Source organism: Pipistrellus kuhlii, unplaced genomic scaffold (assembly GCF_014108245.1).
Source record: "Pipistrellus kuhlii isolate mPipKuh1 unplaced genomic scaffold, mPipKuh1.p scaffold_m20_p_14, whole genome shotgun sequence".
Classification (NCBI taxonomy): domain Eukaryota; kingdom Metazoa; phylum Chordata; class Mammalia; order Chiroptera; family Vespertilionidae; genus Pipistrellus; species Pipistrellus kuhlii.
Window position 1 is genome coordinate 23,914,942 of NW_023425449.1, and position 23,017 is coordinate 23,937,958.

The 23,017-nt window shown below is 40.6% G+C and overlaps 1 pseudogene; it reads right to left on the bottom strand.

Moving 5' to 3' along the window:
- Nucleotides 1-710: 710 nt before the first annotated feature.
- LOC118718567 lies at nt 711-21,653 on the bottom strand (annotated as a pseudogene).
- Nucleotides 21,654-23,017: the final 1,364 nt, after the last annotated feature.

Here is a 23,017-nt window from a genome sequence, read left to right on the forward strand (position 1 = left end):
CTACTCCTATTTAATTCAGTTTATACTTTATGTGCATAATCCAGTCATGACCCAAGAAATAGTTGGGTTAGTATGTTCCCTTTGAAGGAAAGAATTCGGTCAGTGGGTGACTAGGGTGCCTGTTCTCCTTTCTCCTCCTTGGCTCTTCCTCTTCCTGCCTTCCTCTCTCTCAGCCTCACTGCTTTTCCCCACCTCTCCTGCCTTTCTTCCTTCCCCCTTTCTTTCTCTCCCTCTTCACCTTTACTCCTTTTCCTAGCTAGATTCTATAATTCAGAGAAGCTAACTATTTCTTTCTTGTAAATAAAATGAGACAAGTAAGCCATTTCTGGACTTTTACTTGTGGGTCTAGAATTTAGCTCACTGTGTTACATGTTGATATTTAAATCTTAATATTTAAATCACCCTTACACTGGTCCTTTGCCTTAATTGATCTAAGTGTTTTTAATTTCTGTCTTCTTTTAGATAATTGGTTCTCATTGTTTGAAAAGTGATGTCCACGTGGCCGAGAGGACTCAAGTGTAAGCATGGGTGAAGGGATGCTACACTGTCTGCTCACACTGAACTTGGGCAGGGCCCTGGCCTGCTCCTCCAGACCTTTCCTGCTCACCTTGCTTTAGCCCACACACGATTCCATTCCAAATCAGGTAGAAACAGAATCCCCACAAACCTCTTTCCATGTGCTAAGCATGGAGGGAGGTAGTCCAACTCTCCTAGGCTCTTTGGGCTTCTGTGTACTTCCGGATCATAGTCCTCCAAATCGCAATATCACTTAGAACCTGTTTGTTTCTCCTCTCCCTTACTAAACCCTGAACCTCAAAAGCTGCATCTTGTTCTATTCGTGGATTTATTCCAGCACCTAACACAAGAGTGGGCATAAAGCACTTAGTGAATGACTGAAGAGCATGTAGGTGTATGTCTTATGGGTGTGGGTAGAGATGTCTACTGCTACATTACTTTGAGAGAAGACTTTGGACCACGTTGAAGTGGTGTTATTTATCAGACATGTGTATGCAGCAGACCAAGCCCTCGGGGGCATTTGTTGTAGCATTAGGCACTGGATGGGGAGGATAAGCTATGGGGCTTCTGGTCTTTCTAGGTTAGTCTCTCAAGTCCTTTCTAGTAAAACTTCTGCATAGATGCTCCATTACAAGAAAAAGGTCTTTTAAGGCAGAAGGAGCATTAAGCTTCTGGATGGTTCTCCATAGTTTATCTGGACACAGCAGCATCCTATTCTTTGCCTACTTGATGGAGTCCAAGGTGTTGGCACTTTAAAAACAATAGATTATTGTATTTAAGAGGTGCTTACTGAAGAAAGGTTTAGGAAGAGAGATTGGACCCTTCTTGCATTTGTGTCTTCTCATTCCATGGAGGCCAGAATCTGACAATTTCTGGCCCTTTGGCCAAGGCTCAGCAATGCTCCACCGCTTTTCTGTTGGCCTCTCAGCCAGATTATTCTCTGGGAGACAGGAGAAAGGAGAGCATCACTGCGCTAGCTGGGAAAGGCTTTATCTCTGTCTTTCTAGCACGTAGGCTTTGTAAATAAACCGGAGTCCCGACTTCCCTGCTTTGTTAGCGTGTGCTATCATCGGGACCTGGAGCCACTTGGCCTTTCTGTCAAAGACACTTGTTTATGTGTCGTCTAGAAAGCCAACCGCTGCCCAGAGGGAGGGCCGGTTTGCCGGGGAAAGTGTGTCGGGAGTGCAGGCCAGAGTGTATCTTGTGTCCCTTTTAGACTGATGGGAGCTCAGTGTTATAAACAAAGTGAATATTATAAGCCAGATTTCCACAAATAGAGAGATGCTAAATTGCCGATAGCCTTCTGATAAAGTACCATGTTTCCTGTTCCTCTTGAAATCATCTCCTAAACTACGTTCTATAATTATTATTTAAATTAGGTGTTATCCACCTCTGATCAGATACTACTATCAGAGGGAAAGAAGGAAGATAAACATTAAAAAATAAATAAAAGAGATACTGTTAGGCAAGAAAGAATAAAATACCCTGTCCTTTTTTTTTTTTTTTTTTTTTGTAGCAAACTACATAAACTTGAAAATTCATTTAAATTATTTTAAAGTGACACTTAGTAAATTCACAATGTTTTGCAACCATCACCACTATCTGCAACATTCTGATCTGGCCTTCTCCTTTTAAAAAGCCAAAATCCAAAATCCTATCTGCCTGATAAATGAACCAGAACAATTTTTAAAAATATATACTTTCATGGATTTCAGAGAGAAAAGGAAAGGGAGAGATGGAAACACCAATGATGAGAAAGAATCACTGATCAGCTGCTTCCTGAATGTCCTCTACAGAGCATGTGCCCTGATGGGGAATTGAACCTCATAGGTCAATGCTCAACCATTGAGCCACACTGGCCAGGCTAAACCAGAACAATTTTAATCAACCACTGACTGCAGCAATCAAGTCATAAAATATAATATCTATATTATATACCTACTATCCACAAAAAAACTAAATTTGATTTAATTCTTTGATATCGACTGTTATGAAGAAATTTTCCAAAGTACATACTGCATAGATATACCAGGCAAAAAATTTGACATGTAGAATATTTGAAGAAATATAATTTTATTAATTTTGTGTCTGTAGATATTTCTACCAACAGAAAAGAGAAGGTAAAAGCATATTTAGTAAATTTTACTTAATAAATATAAAGATGCAGATAGGTTCCCAGATAGGGCGGCTCAGTGGTTAAGTGTCAATCTATGAACCAGGAGGTCATGGTTCAACTTTTGTTCAGGGCACATCCCCGGTGTTGTGGGCTCTTTTCCCAGTGTGAGGTGTGCAGGTGGCAGCCGATCATTGATTCTCTCTCATTATTGATGTTTCTCTCTCTCTCTCCCCGTTCCTCTCTAAAAAAAAAAAAAAATAAAAAATATATATATATATATATATATGTGTGTGTGTGTGTGTGTGTGTGTGTAGGTAGGTGATGTCAATATACAGTAATATTTTATGATTATTATTACCTAATAATAAGGTAGAAATCACTAGTGATTATCACATTAACAGTATGTGGTTTAATAGCAATATTTGTATATGTTGATTTTCTATGAGTTCATGCTTATTAAGTCCATTTTAAAGCAGGCTATCCTTTCCTTCGGTTACTTAAAAAATTTTCCCTAGCAAATACTCTCAGAGAAAATACAAAGTTAAATTTCAGTGAGTCATGACAAACTCTATGTTATCAGAGCTCCAGCAAGTACTCTTCAACTCTTTTCATTCACTAGTAGCTTTGTCGGCAAGATGATCTTACTTTCCTCTTTATAGGCTAGTTCCAGAGTTCTAGTTATAATGTGAGTAAATACTTCTAACAAGTGGCATATTAGGAACTACTGGCAGCCATATTGGATGGTGGCTCTCAGCTCCAACCTGTGGGATTTTAATGCCACTTCAGGTGAGAGGCTTTGGCAGCAATGATGCTGAAGCTAAGCATGCGCTACCTCACTTGGAGACAAAATATTCCATCTCTTCTTTGGTGGAAGTAGTTAGGATGGTCTAAAGATAGAGCAGGTGGCACATGTTAGGGAAGCTAGATAGACAGAATATTTCTCAGCAATGATGTAGAGGCCCAGACAAAATCTACAGAAGAACCTGTATTTAGGTGGAAAGAAGAGTTCACATTGGCAAGGCACAAGGCAACTGGATCTGGAGAGACAAACTCTAATGGAAAGAAAAGTTAAAATTCTTTAATTGTGAGAACAGAAAGTTGATTCTTCCTTTCTTAGGATCACTGCTAGGTCTGCATTTCTTAGAATAATTAATAGAGAACAGACATCTCTACATAGAGAAATAGAGGTGATAATAACCTACATTGTATGTCTAAGCAGAACATTGTAGACTTGGCAAAGAAAAATGTAAGTTTCCAGTGCAAATTTTGTCTGATTTTTGTTATTATTTTCTTTTTATTTTTTTAAAATATAGTTTTATTGATTTTAAAAGGAAAGGAGAAGGGGAGAGAGAGAGAAACATCAATGATGAGAGAGAATCATTGATTGGCTGCCTCCTGTATGATCCTCACTAGGGATCAAGCCCACAGCCAGGGCATACATTCTAACCAGGATCAAACTATGACCTCTTAGTTCATATGTTGTTGCTCAACCACTAAGCCATGCCAACTAGGTTTTGTTATTGTTTGTTTTTTAAAAATATTTTTATTTACTTCAGAGAGGAAGGGATAGAGAAAGATATATATGAAAATATAAATGATGAGAGAGAATCATTGATTGGCTACTTCCTGCATGAATGTCACTGGGGATCCAGCCACAACCCAGGCATGTGCTCTGACTGAGAATCAAACCATGATCTCCTGGTTCATAGGTCGATGCTTAACCACCGAGCGATAATTGGCCGGACTTGTTATTGAGTTTTATTTTGTTTTATTTCTATCTAGAACAAGCACGTAGTATTTTTCTTTAATGTGGGACTTGATCATTATTATATTTTATACTAGAAGCCCAGTGCACGAATTTGTGCACAGGTGGGGCCCTGCCAGCTCACCCCAATCAGGGCAAATCAGGCTGAGCTGGTTGGGGGTAAGGGATGTGGGAGGTTACTAGGCTGGTGCTGCCCCCAATGGGGGTGGGAGGAGCAATTGGGAGTAGGGCCGGCCAAGGCGGGGGTTGCAGGCAGTTGGCCAGCCAGTCTGCCCTCTGGTCAAACTCCTGGTGGAGGGGACAATTTGCATATTAGCTTTTTATTATATAGAAATATGCATATAAATATTTTTACATAAGTGAAACATAATTCTACATTCTAACTTATGTAATATTATGGAAAAGTGATATAGTACACTAAGAGAAATTTTCTTAGCAATGTCTTCAAGTTAAGTATGTTATTGATACACTCAGATTCACATATGCATTTGGACATATATGCATTTGCCTTCAGGCAAGAAACATATAATAACATCTCTATAATGTTTACTTTTTACCTCATATTTTGGAAGTGATGTGTCTTAAAGGGCCATTGTTTTCTACATTTTCCCTTTCTATTTAGAACAATAAAAGTACAAATATTTTTTACAAATATCTTTTAAGTAAGTTGAAGGAAGATTTTATTGTAGATTGTAGAAATTGAAACTGATTTGTTAAACCAAGGGATTTTTGGTTATTTGTGGGTTGTTTTTTTGTCTTTTTTTGTGTGTGTCTTTCAATCAGGATTTCTAACTTTAAAAGTTACCTGAACTTTGTTAAGAAAGATCACTACAAAGAATTTTTATGAAATTCCTGCAGGTACTTTAAGCAAACTTAATGCTCAGCCCTTGTAGATATGAAGCATACTTATGATAAGTTGAGGTCTCATTGACCCAATGGAAAACTACAGATTGATACTTCTTTTGTTAAACAGCCTGTGATTTCATTAATTTCATTGACAGTAATTCTGAGTGAAATTTATGAAGGCCACAAAGTAGAGTTAGTGAACCGCATGAAATGTCAGCATGTCCACTTTGGACTCTGCGATCTACATTTCTTTTCCACAATTCCCACCCTTACTGTTTGCTTTGCCAGATGGCCTTTTTTTCTTTTTTTCTTTTTCCTAATCTAATTTATAATGCTTCAACATTTAACCATAACCTTACTGGAGTCACATTCCTGACAGCCCTAGAAGGCCTTTCTAATTCAACCAAGCACCAGGGGGTGTTTTACTGTGGACATTTTATTCTCCATGTAGGCACTCTACTCACACACACATACCCCACATACCACATACCACACACATCACATACCACACAAGTGCACATCACACATACTACACAACACAGCACATACCACATACCATATACACCACACAACACACATGCATACCACACACCACATATACAATGTCTCAGAGGCAGCATCTACAAAACCACTTTCCTATATTTAATACCAGATGGATTCTTTTACACTTCATAATCATACTGAGCAATTTTTTTTTCTGCCTATGGTCTATTTTCCTGTTTTAATAAAACAGCATCCCATCTCAGTCCTGCTACATAGGCATAGTGTTTCTTTCTGGCCCCAGTGCTGTGTGTCTAGGTAAGTCATCAAAGCTAAGAAGCCCTAGCTGTTGACAGAAAGGCACATTGTCTTTCTTCAGCTGGATTTGTGATTCTGAGTTGTAATCCTGAAGTTGCTAGAAGGGATCGCTTATTTGAAAATGGAGCCACACCCTAGTTGGTTTGGCTCAGTGCATAGAGCACCAGCCTGCAGAATGAAAGGTCTCGGGTTTGATTGCAGTCAAGGACATATGCCTGGGTTGCAGGCTTGATCCCCAGTAGGGGGTATGCAGGAGGCAGTTAGTCAATGACTTTCTCTCATCATTGATGTTTCTCTCTCTCTCCCTTTCCCTTCCTCTCTGAAATCAATAATAATATATTGAAAAAGAAAAAAGAGAGAGAGAACAGAGCCAACAAAGAGGTGAAAAAGGCTGTGATGTGGTGTCCACGCCTGGATCCCCTGCCAGCTTCTCCTCCCCACAGTTCCCATTTATGACTAGCAAGTTTGTTTTCATTAATTTTAGTTGGATTTTCTGTCATTTGAAATCTGAAATGTCCTGACTAGTCAATTATTTTTAGAGAATATTAGTTTATTATCTTTCTGAGATAGTTTGAATAGAACCCCTCCATGGCTGATATGTTAATTTATGTGTTTATTAAACACCTTTTCCATCAGTAAAACACAGGCAAGAGGCATACATTTAAATTACAGAATTTATAACTCTGAGTTTATTATGATGTCTGGATATTAATAATAAATAGGGATATTTTTGTTTTGATGAATATAATTTTTTGGTTAGGAATTTTAGAAATTTTGTCTAGATATAAAGATAAACATATAGCCATGAGTTAAAATATTAAAGGTAATATATATTAAGTTAGAAAGGTCATTTACTAAAGAATAGACAACTGCCACCCAACTGTACATTAACAAGTCAGAGCTATTAACAGCATAGCGAAAATATGATAAAAGATAAATATTTTAATATATTTATTCTGTCAGAATTTTTAAAAGAACAATAATTACAATAAAGCACTACTGAGTACCTAATAAATACTTAATATTAGACTAGAGGCCTGGTGCATGAAATTTGTGCATGGGGGGAGTGTCTCTCAACATAGCCTACACCCTCTCCTGTGGGATTGGGCCTAAACCAGCAGTTGGACATCCCTCTCACAATCTGGGATTACTGGCTCCTAAACGCCTACCTGCCTGCTTGTCTGATTGCCCCTAACTGCTTCTGTCTGCCAACCTGATGGCCACCTAACCATTCCCCTGCTGTCCTGATTGCCTCCCACTGCCTTTCCCTGCCTGCCTGGTTGCCCCCAACTGCCCTCCCCTGCAAGCCTGGTCACTCCCAACTGCCCTCTTTTGCAGGTCTGGACCGTCCCAACTGCCCTGCCCTGCTGGCCATCTTGTGTTGGCCATCTTGTGTCCACATGGGGGCAGCCATCTTGTGTATTGAAGTAATGGTCAATCTGCATATTACTCTTTAATTAGATAGATGTGTACTCTCAGTATTTCAGTACTCTGTGTGTATAGGTGTGTTATGTATAAATATTTTTTAATTTCTTTATTGACTAAAGTATTACATATGTGTCCTCACTCCTCATTATCCTTCAATCTCCTCCCCCCACTCATTCCCTCATCCCCCTGTTGTCTGTGTCCATTAGTTAGGCTTATATGCATGTATATAAGTCCTCTGGTTGATCTCTCCCCCTTACTTTCCCCTTCCCCTACCTTCCCTCTGAGTTTTGACAGTTTTTAAAAATATATATATTTTATTGATTTTTTACAGAGAGGAAGGGAGAGAGAAAGAGAGTTAGAAACATCAATGAGAGAGAAGCATCGGCCAGCTGCCTCTTGCACACCCCCTACCAGGGATGTGCCCGCAACCAATGTACATGCCCTTGACCGGAATCGAACCTGGGACCTTTCAGTCCGCAGACTGATGCTCTACCACTGAGCCAAACTGGTTTCGGCATGAGTTTTGACAGTTTTAATGAAAAAAGAAGCACTACAAATTACAAATCTGTTAAAAAACTTAACAATGCATCACAAAAAGGCCATAAATAAAAAAATCTTCACAATATATTTTATTAACTAATTGTTTGACATATCTCTATAGCACTTTTCTTATGTTTTTTGGTAACAATATTTTTTAAGTCCTCTCTACTGACATTTAACACAGATTTTATAAGAGAATTTTTCTTAAAGAGAATATAAAGATAAATAACTCTTTCCTCTAGCATGGTTGGCAGATTTTTAAAAAGTTTTAAAAATTTTATTATTCAATTAGAGTTGACATTCAATATTATTTTGTTTTGGTTTCAGGTGTACAGCATAGTAGTTAGATAATCATATACTTCACAGAGTAATTTCCCAATATATTATGTATCCACCATTAATAGTTATTACAATATTATTGATTATATTGCCTATACATTTTTTTCCATTTCACAATTTGTTATTGGTAATATCATATAAATCTTAACAATTATTGTCAAATTTGGGAAAACTATCAAGTTTTTTTTTTGTTTTGTTTTTTGTTTTTTTACAAATTAGTATAAGAGGTTAGAGCATTTCAAACTTTTATTTATTTATTTTTTTTTTTGCAAAGTAACTGCTCTTAAATACTTTTGGAATTGCCAACAAACAATTAATTTGTCCTTGGCAGTCTTCTTGTGGTGCTGTCTTATGAATTGTGGATCATTTTCACTGACATCATAGCCAAATGCCTTAAAATAGTCCCTTCGGGTACCCAAAACAATGAGTGATGAGGGACCCATTTGTCAGAGGAGGAAGTTCAGGCTCTGAGGTCGGCCTTAATTCCCGAGCTGGGCAATACTATGGAAAATCAAAGGAAATATTCTGCCTGAGCTGAATCATCGACAGATCTTCCCCATGCAGAACCATCTGAGAGGGAACCCAGTGTCTGTGCTGCTGCAGCCTATCTATATTGGTGAGGTGTGTCAGCCAGGACACTGTAGGGGATCAGGGAGGAGTTGGTGGTGGAGGAAGCAGTAGCTGGCCCCATGGAGCCCTTGTGTTTGAGGGAGAACAGCCATGAGCTGGAGAATACATTAACCCACCTGCTAGTGGTGGTGAGCAATTTGGACTGCAAAACCATCAGAAAGCAGGCCTGGTGAAAATGAGAGGATAGAGCATTTTTGTCCATTTAAGCCACTTTGTTTCCTTTTGTCTTTGATTCAGACATTTGTCCGACACCTCCCTTAAAAGATCAATTTGTTTAAGATGAAGCCTCCATGTTCCTGTTAGACGAGAAAGCATGGTACATACTTAAATAAAGAATATTCTCCTATTAGAGCTCCCATCGCCAAATATGGAGAATATTAAAAGTGACTTTAGAATACTTTTCTGGAAAATATCCTGGGTTCTCCCTTCATTGGTGTTTGGTCCCCACAAACCTCTCTGTAAAGCTGCTTTTAGAGCAGCATACCGCTAGAAGGGCTGTCAATGCTTCTTCGTGGCTCTAGTGGAGTTATGAGGTGAGGAATATAACTATCTGCAAAGAGTGTCCTTGGGGCATTAGCAGTGCCTGATGTCAGCACTACCAGCAGTGGCCCCTGCAGCAGGAGCACTGTTGAATGTGTAGTGCTCCACAATGTCCTGTTCTACCAGATTATCCTTGATAGAAAACAATCACAGGGCAGTCAGATGTGTCTAAGTAGGTGTAGTTCAGCTTATCTGGGGCACGTCTGATTTTTTTAAATTAATTAAGGTATTACATATTTGTCCCTACCCTCCCTATTGCCCCCCTACCCCACTCCCATTCACGCCCTCACCCACCAGGTGTCTGTATCCATTGGTTATGCTCCTATGCATGCATACAAGTCCTTTGATTGATTTCTCCCTCTACCCCCCACCCTCCCTGCCTTCCCTCTGAGGTTTGAGCATCTGATCAATGTTTTTCTGTCTCTGGACCTGTTTTTGTTCTTCAGTTTATGTTGTTCATTATATTCCACAGATGAGTAAGATCATGTGATATTTATCTTTCTCTGACTGACTTATTTCACTTAGAATAATGCTCTCCAGCTCCATCCATACTGTTGCAAATGGTAGGAGTTCCTTCCTTTTTACAGCAGCATAGTATTCCATTGTATAGATATACCACGGTTTTCTAATCCATTCATCTGTTGTTTTGATTTGCATCTCTTGAGTGATTAGTGACATTGAGTATATTTTCATATGTCTCTTGGCTTTCCTTATGTCCTCTTTAAAAAAGTATCTATTTAGGTTTGTTGCCCATTTTTTGATTGGGTTGTTTATCTTTATTTTGTTAAATTGTATGAGTTCCCTGTAAATGTTGGAGATTAAACCCTTATCAGAGATAACACTGGCAAATATGTTCTCCCATGCAGTAGGCTTTTTTCTTGTTGTTTTGTGGATGGTTTCTTTTGCTGTGCAGAAGCTTTTTATTTTGATGTAGTCCCATTTGTTTATTTTCTCTTTAGTTTCCATTGTCCTATGAGCCGTATCAGTGAAGATATTGCTTCGGCATATGTCTGAGATTTTTCTGCCTGTGGATTCCTCTAATATTTTTATGGTTTCCCATCTTATACTTAAGTCCTTTATCCATTTTGAGTTTATTTTTGTGTATGGTGTAAGTTGGTGGTCTAGTTTCATTTTTTTTTGCATGTGTCGGTCCAATTTTCCCAACACCTTTATTGAAAGAGACCGTTTTGACTCCATTGTATGTTCATGCCTCCTTTGTCAAATATTAATTGAGCATAGTGGTTTGGGTAGATTTCTGGATTCTCTATTCTATTCCATTAGTCTACATGTCTGTTCTTGTGCCAGTACCAGACAGCTTTGAGAACAGTGGCTTTGTAATACAGCTTGATATCTGATATTATGTCTCATTTCTTAGGAGCTGTCAATTTGGATGTTCTTGGCTCATTAGGGCAACAATCTTCACAGCCAGAGAATCTATCACTTGCTCATCAAACACAAACCTCATCTTCAGTGCATATTATAGAGGTTTGGTCTCTCAAATTATATATTTACAACTTGGGAGGTTGTGGCCAATGATGTAATGGGTCTTTCACCCTCCAAAAAGAGGGAAACAAGGCCGGATCTCCATTTCTATGGAAACATCCAAAATAATCTTATTCCAGTAATAAACATCTTGGGCAGCAGCAAGAAGGATAGTCTTAAGAGAATGTACTATCTGGGTGTCTCTGGTAATTATAGTATGATAAAGGCCCCATAAACACAGCCCTTGTGTGCTCCAAGTCCATATTTTCTTCCACAGCAATATTATCCCATTGAGAGACCTAGATGATTTGGGTCATGTGTGATAGTAAGGAAAGGGCTGTTGTTCTCATAATGTACATTAAAAGTATCCTGACTATAGGTAGGGACATTTCAGAGATGTCCATAATCCAGGAGGTACTTAGATCGAATGGGGTTCTCCAACTTGGTATAGCTCTCCACATTTTGAGAGGCAAGCTTCTTATGCATAGTTTGTGTCTATTGGGTAAATAGAGTAGAAATAATGGTTGCCCTCAAACACCACAAACTGCTTCTCTGATTGAGTGATATGAGATGGATATGGCTGAAGAACATGAGTATGGACTGTTTCCAAAATGACTGAAATCTTTATCACAGGATCAAGAGCAACTGGGAGCTTGACCATGATGAGTCTGGTTTCTCTTACTTCCAGATTGTTTTCTTCCTCATCTTCTCCCTTCACTTGCACACTGAGGTGAGCCAGCTAGGCCTTAGCTCCAGCTCCAAAGCCAGAAGGAAGGAGATGGCTCAGAAAACAAAACTGCCTCTCGGGTGGGCCAGGACCACATTGACTGTCACTTGGCCAGGTGACTGCTCAGGTTCACTGTATGCTTCATGGCCTCATTGACCAATGGTGTTACATCAGGAGAGGCGTTGCCTGTTGCTGAGGCCCAGGCCCAGAGCAGAAGGAGCAAAAGGAGCCAGGAGGTAGGGACTCTCCATGGCAGGGACTAAGCTGAGCTGCCAGGCATTTTCTTCAAGTATAAATATTTTATTTTTTAATTACAGTTGACATGCAATATTATATTAGTTTCTAGTATACAACATAGTAATTAGACATTTATATAACTTATGAAGTGATCACCCCCATGAGCCTAGTGGCACCAAGCATAGTTATTACAATATTATTGAATACACTTCCTATGCTGTACTTTCCAGTAGGTGGGTGAATTAGTCATTTTATAGAGGAAGCCATAATATGAAGGGAAATATCCCTTGTCATTTAGTTTAACATGAAACTGTAGAAGGTTGCTACTGAACAACTGAAATAGAAGTGCCCCTGCACTTTATGTTGTCATAGCATAGGTGCTATTTAGAGCCAGGAAAAGTGAAGCTCAGTTGCCACACAAAAGACCTCCCCAATTGTGTATTGCTGATTTCCTCACATTGTGGGCCTCCAGGATCTGCTGGCAAACGTGGGGGTGAGTCAGGCTTGAGCCACTGATTCCAGGGCCTAGATAAGGCATCTGGAAATCTCTCCATGAGCCCACAGAAATGGTCACCCACTTTATCAAGGTTGCTTAGGGTGGTGTCAAGGGCATGGTCCTACTAGGTCCCACGGCGCCTATGTGAAGGCAGGTTTGGGCCATTGTATCTGCACAGTCCAACACCCAGGCCGTGTGCTGGAGGGTAAAAGAACTCAGTTTCAGGAAGGAGCGTTTATCCACAGAGGGAAATACCCAAGGCAATTCCCAGCACTGAGAAGGAACTAATAAATTTTCTGTGTTTGAATTCCTTCAAAGCAGTCTTAAAGATATATCTCCAAAGGTTACAACCCAGACAACACTATTATTTCCCTTTGGAATATGCAAGTAGGGAATACATGAACCAAGCACCCCAGCGAGCCTGTGGCATGAATCTGTTGCCCGATTGGTTCATCCTGACCTCTTTGTGAATTCTTCCCTCTCAGGTGTTCTCCTTACCTGAGGTCCAGTTGATGGAGAACCAGTGCCTACTGGGCAATTGAAATGGTCACAGGCACCTTTAAATCCATGCCAAAAATATACTCCTGCATCTCAGCTAGCCTCCTGACCTCTATTTTCAGCCATCCTCCATTTCTTCAAGTCCAAAAACGCAGAACTATCTTCCATCTCTCACTTTTCTCTGTCCCATATCTAATTGTTTGTTTGTTTAGTTACAGTAAAATATAAAAAACATAAAATTTACCAATTTAACAATTTTTAAGTGGACAGATTGGTGCTATTAAGTGTACTCACATTGTTGTGCAACCATTGCCACTATCCATCTCCAGAACTTTTTGTCACCCCAAACTGAAACTCAATTTAATAATTGAGTTTAACAATAGGCCTGGCAACCTCTATTCTATTTTCTGTATTTCTGAATTTGAATACTCTAGGAACCTCATATAAGCTGAATTGTGCAGTAATTGTCCTTTTGTGTCTGGCTTATTGCATTTAGCATAATGTCTGCCAGGCTCATGCATGTTATAGCATATTAGAATTTCCTTCCTTTTTAAGGCTGAATGTTATCTGTTGTATGTATATACTATATTCATTCATTCACCTGCTGATGGGTGTTTCTAATAGTTTGTTAATCTTATTAATTACTAGTTTATCATTGCTCCATTACTCTAATTGATACAGAATTTCCTACTTTGTCTTAAATTTCTTCTTTCTAATATTCTCTATGTACCATCTGAATAATTTACTTAAAATTTCTAATAATTGCCCTATCCTCCTATGTATTCCATATTCTTGCCTCTCAATGGCTTGAGCTCAACCAACTCTTTCAACCTCATCTCATTTCTTTTATTAGTATTCCTGTAGTCACCCTACTTATCAGGTCAAGTAACATTTGTTGGATGAGTAGTGTTGCTCACCTGAGCAAGACCTAAGGAAGGGGAGGTGTCAGTCCTGAGCAGACCTGCAGGAAGAAAAATCCAGGCAGAGGAAACATCCAAGAACCAGAATCAGGACTGGGCTTGGTGTCCTTGGGTAAAGTTTGTAAAACAGGGGGAACGTGGTAGGAAGTGAAATCAGAGAGGTAGGTAGATCATGGACTTGTTGGTTCTTTTTAAAATATATTTTATTGATTTTTTACAGAGAGGAAGAGGGAGGGACAGAGAGTTAGAAACATCGATGAGAGAGAATCATCGATCAGCCACCTCCTGCACTCCCCCTCCCTACTGGGGATGTGCCTGCAACCAATGTACATGCCCTTGCCTGGAATCGAACCTGGGACCTTTCAGTCCGCAGGCTGACGCTCTATCCACTGAGCCAAACTGGTTTTGGCATGTTGGTTCTTAAAATGTGTGGCTATGGGAATTGTATTTTTATCCCAAGGGTAATGATAAGAAACTTAGAGGACAAGTGACATGATTAACTTAGCAAGTGACAGGAGCCAGTGTATATGAGAAGAAGCAGGAAGACCAGGTGGCTTCCACTGCATAACAGGCATAGCAGGTGTGCACTGAATGCCTGCTGAGCAGAGCATTTGCTGGTACAGACTGTAATAATGTAACTCTAACTGAGCACCCACCTCTGGCTTATGCCTTTTAATGTTTAAAAATCATATAAGTACTAAGTAGATGTTGTGTTGTCTGAATTAGATTTCCCAAATCTTAATCTTGTGCTAATTAGAAGGATCAATTGATTAAATTTCTAAGCTCAAAAGGAGACTATGTTGGGCAGTGGTGGTGGTAATAAAAAATATTTTAAAAATTTTAAACATATTTCTTACAAGAAATTTTACATAGTGGAGGTGGTAGACAAATTCAGTGCTGTCATCTCTCTGATACAACATGTGTTGATGTCATTTTAAATATCTTATGGGGTGAGTTTTTATTGTTTTTTTTAAAGGCAATTGTTTTCATATTTCAAACATCCTTCCATTAAGAATTTAAATTGTGATTTTTTTTTCTATTTTAAACTAACAAAGAGCCAGTGAATGTATGTATACTCAATATAAGAAGTAATAAGAGAGAGCTGACTGGGGGACAAAAGGTTGTGACATAAATACTTTTTGAATTAATTTGTTAGATCTATTCCATTATGTTGGCCAATTTGAAAGGAATTCCTGTCTCATCTGTGAAATTATTCATTTTAGGTATTTGTAGGTTACTAATCTTAATCTTTTACTCTTCTCCTGTTCCCTAATCCATTCCCCAAAGGAAAAAAAGAATCATTGATTAGCCCAGCTAAACATCAAAAGAATGATCTTCCCCATAAATCAACCCCTTCAGTCTCTTTATTGCTTTGTTGATTTCTCCCAAATGCCTCCATTTATCTATTGATGTACCTATTCGACTTGCTGTTAGAAATCCTTCTTTGCTTTTCTGTTACAGGTTATTGTCCAACTAGTGATGATGAGAAAAACAAGCATGGGGAACAGCACAGACAGTATCAAATCTGAGAAACTCAACCACATCTGATCTTGGGCATTAAACTGACTAAAACCCAAGACTCTCAGTTCCTCGCTTTTTTAGAAAGCACCTGCATGTCCTTGTCATCGCAAAGGTAATCGGTTTGCCTTTGTTGGCTTTTTTTTTTAGAAATGAAATTAATGTGACGATAACCTCCTCATCAGACCTGAGTATTGATTTCTGCTTCATTTTTAGATCCCTCTTCGAAGTTCTGAAAACACTACCAAAGGGGGATATTGATCAGCAGGCTTCCTGTCACTTCCTTGGGCACAAAGGAACAAACCCTGTCACCTCCATGCCCCAGAATAGAGCTAAAGGTAAAGGGTCAGAGATGAAAGGCTTCTGATTAGTTCTTCTTTGTAATCAGCCTCCCAGGAAGCTCTGAGCCTCTGTTTACACCTGTCCTTGGAGTTTAAGATGGAAAACTTTTACTCCCAGGCCCATGCACGGATGTAGGTGAAGCAGAACCCTTATCTTTTTCAGTTTCTTATTGGGAGAGATGGATTGTTTGTTGTGAAGGCGGTTTGTCTTTTTAGGTGAAAAGCGTATGCTTCCTGGGCCTTCATTTGTCGCCTACACTGCCAGGACTCCTTCTGCTACAGGAATCTCAACACTTAAGGCATTGACTAAAGAACACCCAAATTAATTTCCTCTGAGAAAAAAAGCGTGCGGTCCCCGAGGGACTCCTTTTCCTCTCCTCAAGTTGCAGTGATGCCATTGATTTCATTGTTAAACCAGAGCAGAGAGGGTCAAGGGAGTTTCACGTAGTGAAGAGAAAGAATGCAAGAAAAAAGTCATTCCTTATCCATGTTCACGGAATGGCCAATTAAAATTCGGGTTGGTGGGTGGGTGGGGGTGGGGCGCAACTCTGAACCATCGCCTGGAGAACAAAAGTCTGCTAAGGTGTCCTTGGCTTAATCCATCCCCCTTAGAGTTAAGTCAGTGACTAACCTTTAAAAACAGGTCATGTCATAAAATTCTGGTACTTCTTGTTACTCTTTGATATATATTCTCTCTTTTTCGTCCCAGATAATTGCTTTAAAGCAGACATACATTTCTCATTTGAATCTGCCGATCACCTACTCTCGTTGCCCTCACCATGTTCTAGTCAATTACTTATCACTTAACAATAAGGAAAGTTATTTTAATGTAAATCTCCTAAATTGTCTCTAGTTTCTAGAGCTGTGTACATATGACTAGGTGATATGTCTGATAAGCTACAAAGAAGGAAGGAATGTGCAGGATTTAGTTTAATAATCAAAGCGACTTTTCATGCTTCATGTAATTGTTAGAGTACAGCATGATAGGTGGGCATAACACCTTGAAGGTTTGGCCCCCAAAGAGCCCTCTTCACCTCTACTTACTCCTCCTCTCTGCTCTTTCCTGTTCCTTTTACTCTGAAAGGGGACAAAGAGAAGCAGTTTACTCTGATCTCAGAGCAATAGATTTCAGTCACCTTCTCTTTCCAGACCTGTCAAATGATCTCTCAGATCTAGCAAACTACTTCCTGACCCCATGAGGAGCTCCATCTCCCAGTCCTCTCAAATCCCAACACAGAAGCCAGAGGGCAGTTGTATGTGGGCTGTGTGTAATCATACCTGCACCCAGTTTACTAGGGGAATGCTTACTGTATTGCTTTTGCACCCAGATACTTATTATATTTAATAAGTTATATAATTATATTTCCCTTGTGTGCAGGAAATAAACTGGAAATTATTTTCACAACTGGCTGAGTATAACTAACTATAAATATGAGGTACATTTTTTTTTGTCAAGGCTCAGTGATCATCTTGGACTAAGGTAACCATCACATAGTTCTGGTGGGGAATGATAATTCTGATTGCTTGAGAAGCAAATTCACATTAGCTAAATTTCCTGGAAAATATTTTCAGGTGTACATCCATCTTTCCTGAATATTTCAATCATGAATAAAATGTAAATAATTTTTTTGAAAAATCCATATAGACAGGTTGACTGTCCATATTTTACTTATTTATTTAATTATATTAATCTTCAGCTGACGTTGCGTTTTTCCTCAATTTAAGAGAGAAAGGTAGAGGGAGAGAAACATCAATGGAAGAGAAGAAACATCTATTGGTTGCTCCCAGTATGTCCCCCAACCTGGGATCGAACCCATAACCTGGGTATGTGTCCTGATCAGGAATCAAACCAATAAGCCTTCTGTGCTCACAGGACAAAACTCCAACCAACTGAACCACACCAGCCAGGGCATGTCCATATTTTAGATTGTGGTAATCAAACTTAGCCTAACATAAGCACAACGAAAGTCCACAGACACCTGACTTACAAAGGCAGTGTCAATTTAATTCTGTCATAAAATAAATAGCATGGTTTTTCAGAAGCCTATCTACAAAAGCTAATTTTATCATGATAAGCAAGAAATCTCAGTACTATTTGTTTTAGAGTATTTTCCATCCACATCAAGCCCCGCTGGTAACTCAGTTTGGTTCATAAAACAATTCACATAGATACTGGGATTAGTAGATCTTTGAAGACAGTGTCAATCAAGATAGGGTCACTTTATACTCTGCTGCTCCTAAATTCTGCTGAAGTTTGGCTCCTCCTTGTTGTCTGGCAATTCTGGATCACTAGTTAACAACACTTGGGCATATGAACATTACTTACCCAATGAATATATGATGAAATTTAAACTCACTCCATTAAACCATGTGACCAGCAAGTAATAGGTGCCCTTCAGAATTAACCTGATGTGACTGGGTTAAGTCAACATGATGTTTACTGTTTGCCTTTTTAATTCTTGTTTGGTTTCACTATAGATGAGACTTTGGTCAGTTCCTCATAATTGCACGCCCAAGGACTTGAAGGCTAGCAAGGAAGACATCTTTGAGGAAACTGAAACAAGAAATAGAGAAATTGGCTCTAAAAGACATTGGAAGAAGATCCATCTACCAAAAGAATTTAGAGCTAATCCTACTCTCTCATTAACTATTTATGCGATATAGACAAGTAGTTGCCCTAGGCATGTTTGCCTTCTAACTTAATGATGAGTTGAACTAGTTATATTCTTTAGGTTCCTTCCATTAATTAATCAAAATATTAATTAATCAACTGGCCTTCTGGCTGTTCCTTCAGCCCTGACCTCTTTCTTGCTCAGTTAACACTACACACACTATTCTCCCATGCTGGGTGCTCAACCTGGGTCTTCACACAGCTATCTTTTCACCAACAGGACTCGCTCTGATGGCAGTGCAATCAGAGGCCTTCCCGACAGCCCAGCCTCTTGCAGAGGATCCCCTTGCCTCCTCTCTGCTCAGTTAGGCAGCATGCATCACCATCTGAACTCAGTGATCACAATATAGATCTTGCAGACTTGTGCTTGTCCCTCCCTTTCTTGTTCATAGCCACATCCCCCCATCAGAGAAGAACCTGACTCTCCCTGGAGTTCAGTAATTGGTTGAATGGATGTTCAAAAAGAAAAGAATTTCTCTGCATCCTTTGGATTATTCACAGATGCTATGACTATCTAACTGTCTTGGTGGTTTTTCACAACCCATGGATGTGCTCTTTTTTGAAGTGCTAGCTTTTTATTTTTAAACAAGATTTTTATTGAAAAATATCAAACTTACAGAAAGTTTTTAAGTATAGCACAAAGAACTTTTGTCTATCCTTTACCCAAATCCATCAGAAGTCACTTACTATAAACTAATACTGTTATATCCGGACAAGCTTAATGTGCCTAAAGAGGGCAAGTAATTCCCATATGTGTGCTGAAAATGCAGTGTCTCTGCATGCTGTACGCTGAGACTATTGACCCAATCTGAATGGGATAGTGGGACAGAAAGATGAAGAGTTAATCAAGGAAAGCATACTTTCTCCCTTTTTCAGTAGTAAAGTTTCTCTTCTGTGTCAGACCATTTGGGGGCAGTTTCCTTGCCATTGTATTGTATACTTGTTAGCATTTGCCAGCAGTCTAGTGCTGCCACTTCCTAGCATATTTGCTTCTTTATCATATCAACATATCTTCTCGCCACTCTTCTTTCTCTTCTTTAGCTGAGAATTGCCGGACAGAAGTTGTGGACAGACTGAGAATAAAAAGCAAGCAATGGACACATTTCATTCTTAAATCCTTTGGGGGAAAATTGAATAGTCCCTGTAGTGATTTCTAAGGTCATCTCCTCTAGGGGGTGGAGAGCATCATGATGAAGTAAAGAGCTGACAATAAGATGGAACACAGCCTGCCCCGAGCAGGTTGCTGCGAAGGCACAGAATGGAGCCTGGAGGTCATGGCCATCGGCAGCCCCCTCCTCTGAACCTAACAGATAGTGTGCCATCCCTGCACATCGCCGTTGTTTGTTTCGCACTGTTGACACAGAGCAATGAGCTGTCTCGTCACCCACCCTGTGCAGAAAGTGCCATTTCCTCTCTCCTGCGCAGGTAAATATTTACTGGTTCTGTGGACTTCCAGGAACGTCCACATTAAGGGTGACGTGTGGCCGAGTCAGCCTGGGGTCAGACGCCAAGGGGCACAGAGGCTGAGCTTCTCGCAGCAGGCAACAGGAGCAGGGAGGGAGAAGGGCTTTAAGTCTTTGGGACTCCAATATTACTTAAATTGGCACTGAAATCCTGTTGTCATTTGAACCCCCAGATCATTCGTCTTGAAAATAAGCTTGGTCTCAGGTACATAGACTTTGTGAATTTTCTCATTGTGGACATCAAGGCCTAGGAATTAAAAAGAGGAAGAAAGGAGATGAAGACAAGAAAAAGAAAGGGAAGGAAGGTCCTTGCAGTGGCTGACTGGCTGAGGGACACATAGACTTCCTTTTTGTGGACATTCCTGGGCCTCAGGACTGTGGCTTGCTTTCCCAATCCTAACTAAAACATGGGAATGGTGGTGTCTCATGGACAGAATCGGTTGCCTAACAAAGCTCATTATTGGACTGTTTCTGGAAGCCTAAACATATCTTCCAAAAGTGATCTAGTTCCCAGATAAAACCCAGAGCTAGAAAAGATGTGAGATCAGAAGTTAGGGGGGGGGGGGGAAATCAAACCTTTATTGAACCATGACTTAAGCTGACCTTGATGTTTAGTCCTCAGCGCCATCATGAAAGGATGATATTTGGATCTCCATTGGATCAGAGAGGCTGTCTCAGTCAGAAAGGGCCAGTGACCCACCTACGTCCACCGAGAAGTAAATGACAGGACCAGACACCCATCATTGTTCTGACTCCAAATCCTACCTCAATTCTCCACAGAACCTTGGCTGCCACTTCACCCTAGGAAACTACAGATGTGGCTGGAAACACATCTAAAAGCAAACACGACGTGAAGCAAGCCAACCTCGGGGAGAGGCAGCCCTGGCTACAGGTGTGAGGGAGACGGGACCAGGACTGGGTGGGCGAGGAGGAAGGCTGGCCTGGGTGCTGGCAGGCCCGCTCCCACGCAGCCAGCCTGGTCCTGCGAGCAGATGGTGGCACACGCTTCCTCCGATTTCACAGCCATTGTTCTGCCTTTATTGCACGGTCTCACTGTCTATCACAGACGGAAATGAAATTGGTCTGGAATGGTTTCCTCTTCCCACAGTCTTCTTGGTTCCGTACTGACAGATGACTTGTAAATATCATATCCTTACAGATAGGAAAATGAAGCGGATCTATCCATTTAATGTGTGTGGGGTTTATTTTCTATTTCAACATGAAAGATAGCACATTTGCCTCCAAGATTTCCTTATTGTACTAGAGTCTAAAAAAAGGGATTTAATTTAGACTGAGTCATCTGACCGTGTCAGTTGGAGTCCTGTGATGTCAATGCTTGGCGCTAGGGAGCTTAGCCAGTCTTCTCCCCAGTCTCAGGCCTCTGGTCAAGAGACCACAGGTTTGCAGAGGACGGTGAAGAGGAGTGGGAACTTGCTTTCGCTGCCCATGGGCTTGCCTTCTCATGGGGCCCTGCTTTACCTGGCCTTCCTTGCTGGTTTTCTATAATCTACAGATCTTTTCCCTGCTACTTGCTATGTCTCTTAGGAGGCCCATTGTGTGTGTGTGTGTGTGTGTGTGTGTGTGTGTGTGTGTGTTTTATTATGATGTGCAAACCACATGCTTTTCTGATTTATCTGCAGCTGAAGGGTCTTTCCCACCCTGGACCTAGAAGGGGAGGGGGGTGGTCCAGGAAAGTCCCGTGGTTGGTGCTATGTCCTCATTCTCACCTTGAGAACCGCTGATCTCGTGGGTAGATTCCGCTACTTTTTCACTTGCTTCCATCATTAAAAGAATTCCTTTCCATTTGCAAAAATTAAATCTAGGCGCCCACTGGCCTGCCCTGCCCACTTCATCTCCTGTACTGAGAAATCACTTAGAAAAATGATTGGCCTGAAAGATGGCATTTGCTTCTCACCCTGAAGAACCTTTTCGCTGGAAGGATTTGCTAACCTGTGTCATATTGGGAACTTTCGAGTTGAAATAGAAGTTTTACCCTGTTTATCATTTGCTGAGGGTTTTAAGGGGAAAGTGTCAACATAAATTTGGGATTTCCTGATGTTTGCAGATTTGAGTTATAATCTTGACAAGACTAGAAAGGAAATCTGAAAAAAAAAATTTTTTTAGAGTGTTTTATTGTGGAAATGTCCCCAAACATTTTCATCCCACTTTCCCAGAGAAACCTGACAACTTGGAGTGGGACGAGGGCGGTGGGGGGAGAAGAACAAAACCCAATGGCCACATCCTTGAACTCTTTTGTGTATTTAGAACAATGTCCCGTTAAAATCAAACAATATTGCTGCTAAATCCGTCTAGAATAGTCCTTGGTAAGTGCTCCTGCCTGGTGGGACAGCTCTGTGGGAAGGCCGGGTGGTCGAAGTGATGAGTGCTAGGGCTTCTGTGAAGAGCAAGGATTTCATGCTGACAGTGGAGGCTGCTAGGCACGGTGAGATACAGTATCTTTCCAATAACCCTGTCAGCAGCTCCTTTCATGCTTGGGCCTTTAAATCCCTGATCAGAGTGCAGAGCGAATACCACCCCTGCAACCAAGTGGAAAACAAAAGCCCGGGCAAGGGCTGGGGGTGGGTGAGACTCATGAAGGAGAAGTCATGAAGTCTGGCTTTCTGGCCAGATTTCCTCTGGAAGGTGAGGTGTGGCCGGCACTGTGTGTGTGGAGCGCCTGGGAGGGGACGCACACCCCGCCTTCAGACGGCAGGGCCTCAGCCTGGCCCGCGGCCAAGGAGCCAGACGCCAGGCCCGGCTCTGGGCGGTGGGAGCGGTCGCTGCGCCTCGTTATACAATGGTATTATCTCAAGCCAACCACGGTTGCAGAACCTCGCAATGTTTCCTGTCCTTGCATTGCAGCACAAACTGTCCGATTTCCAACTGCTTTCGGACACACTCACTGGCACTCGGTCACCAAGCTCAGAATATACATGTCTAAAGCCACTTCTTCCTTGGGAATTGCAGACATGGCATGCTGTAATCCATTGTATTTTTATCCCCTCTAGAGGACCTGCAAGACCATGAGTCACATGAGGAAAGGGATTAACTCTCTCAACAGTTTATGTAACGTAGGCAAATGCCCAGAGCGTCTTCTACTCGGGGAACATGGAAACATCTTGAAAGCAATCTGACCATCACATACA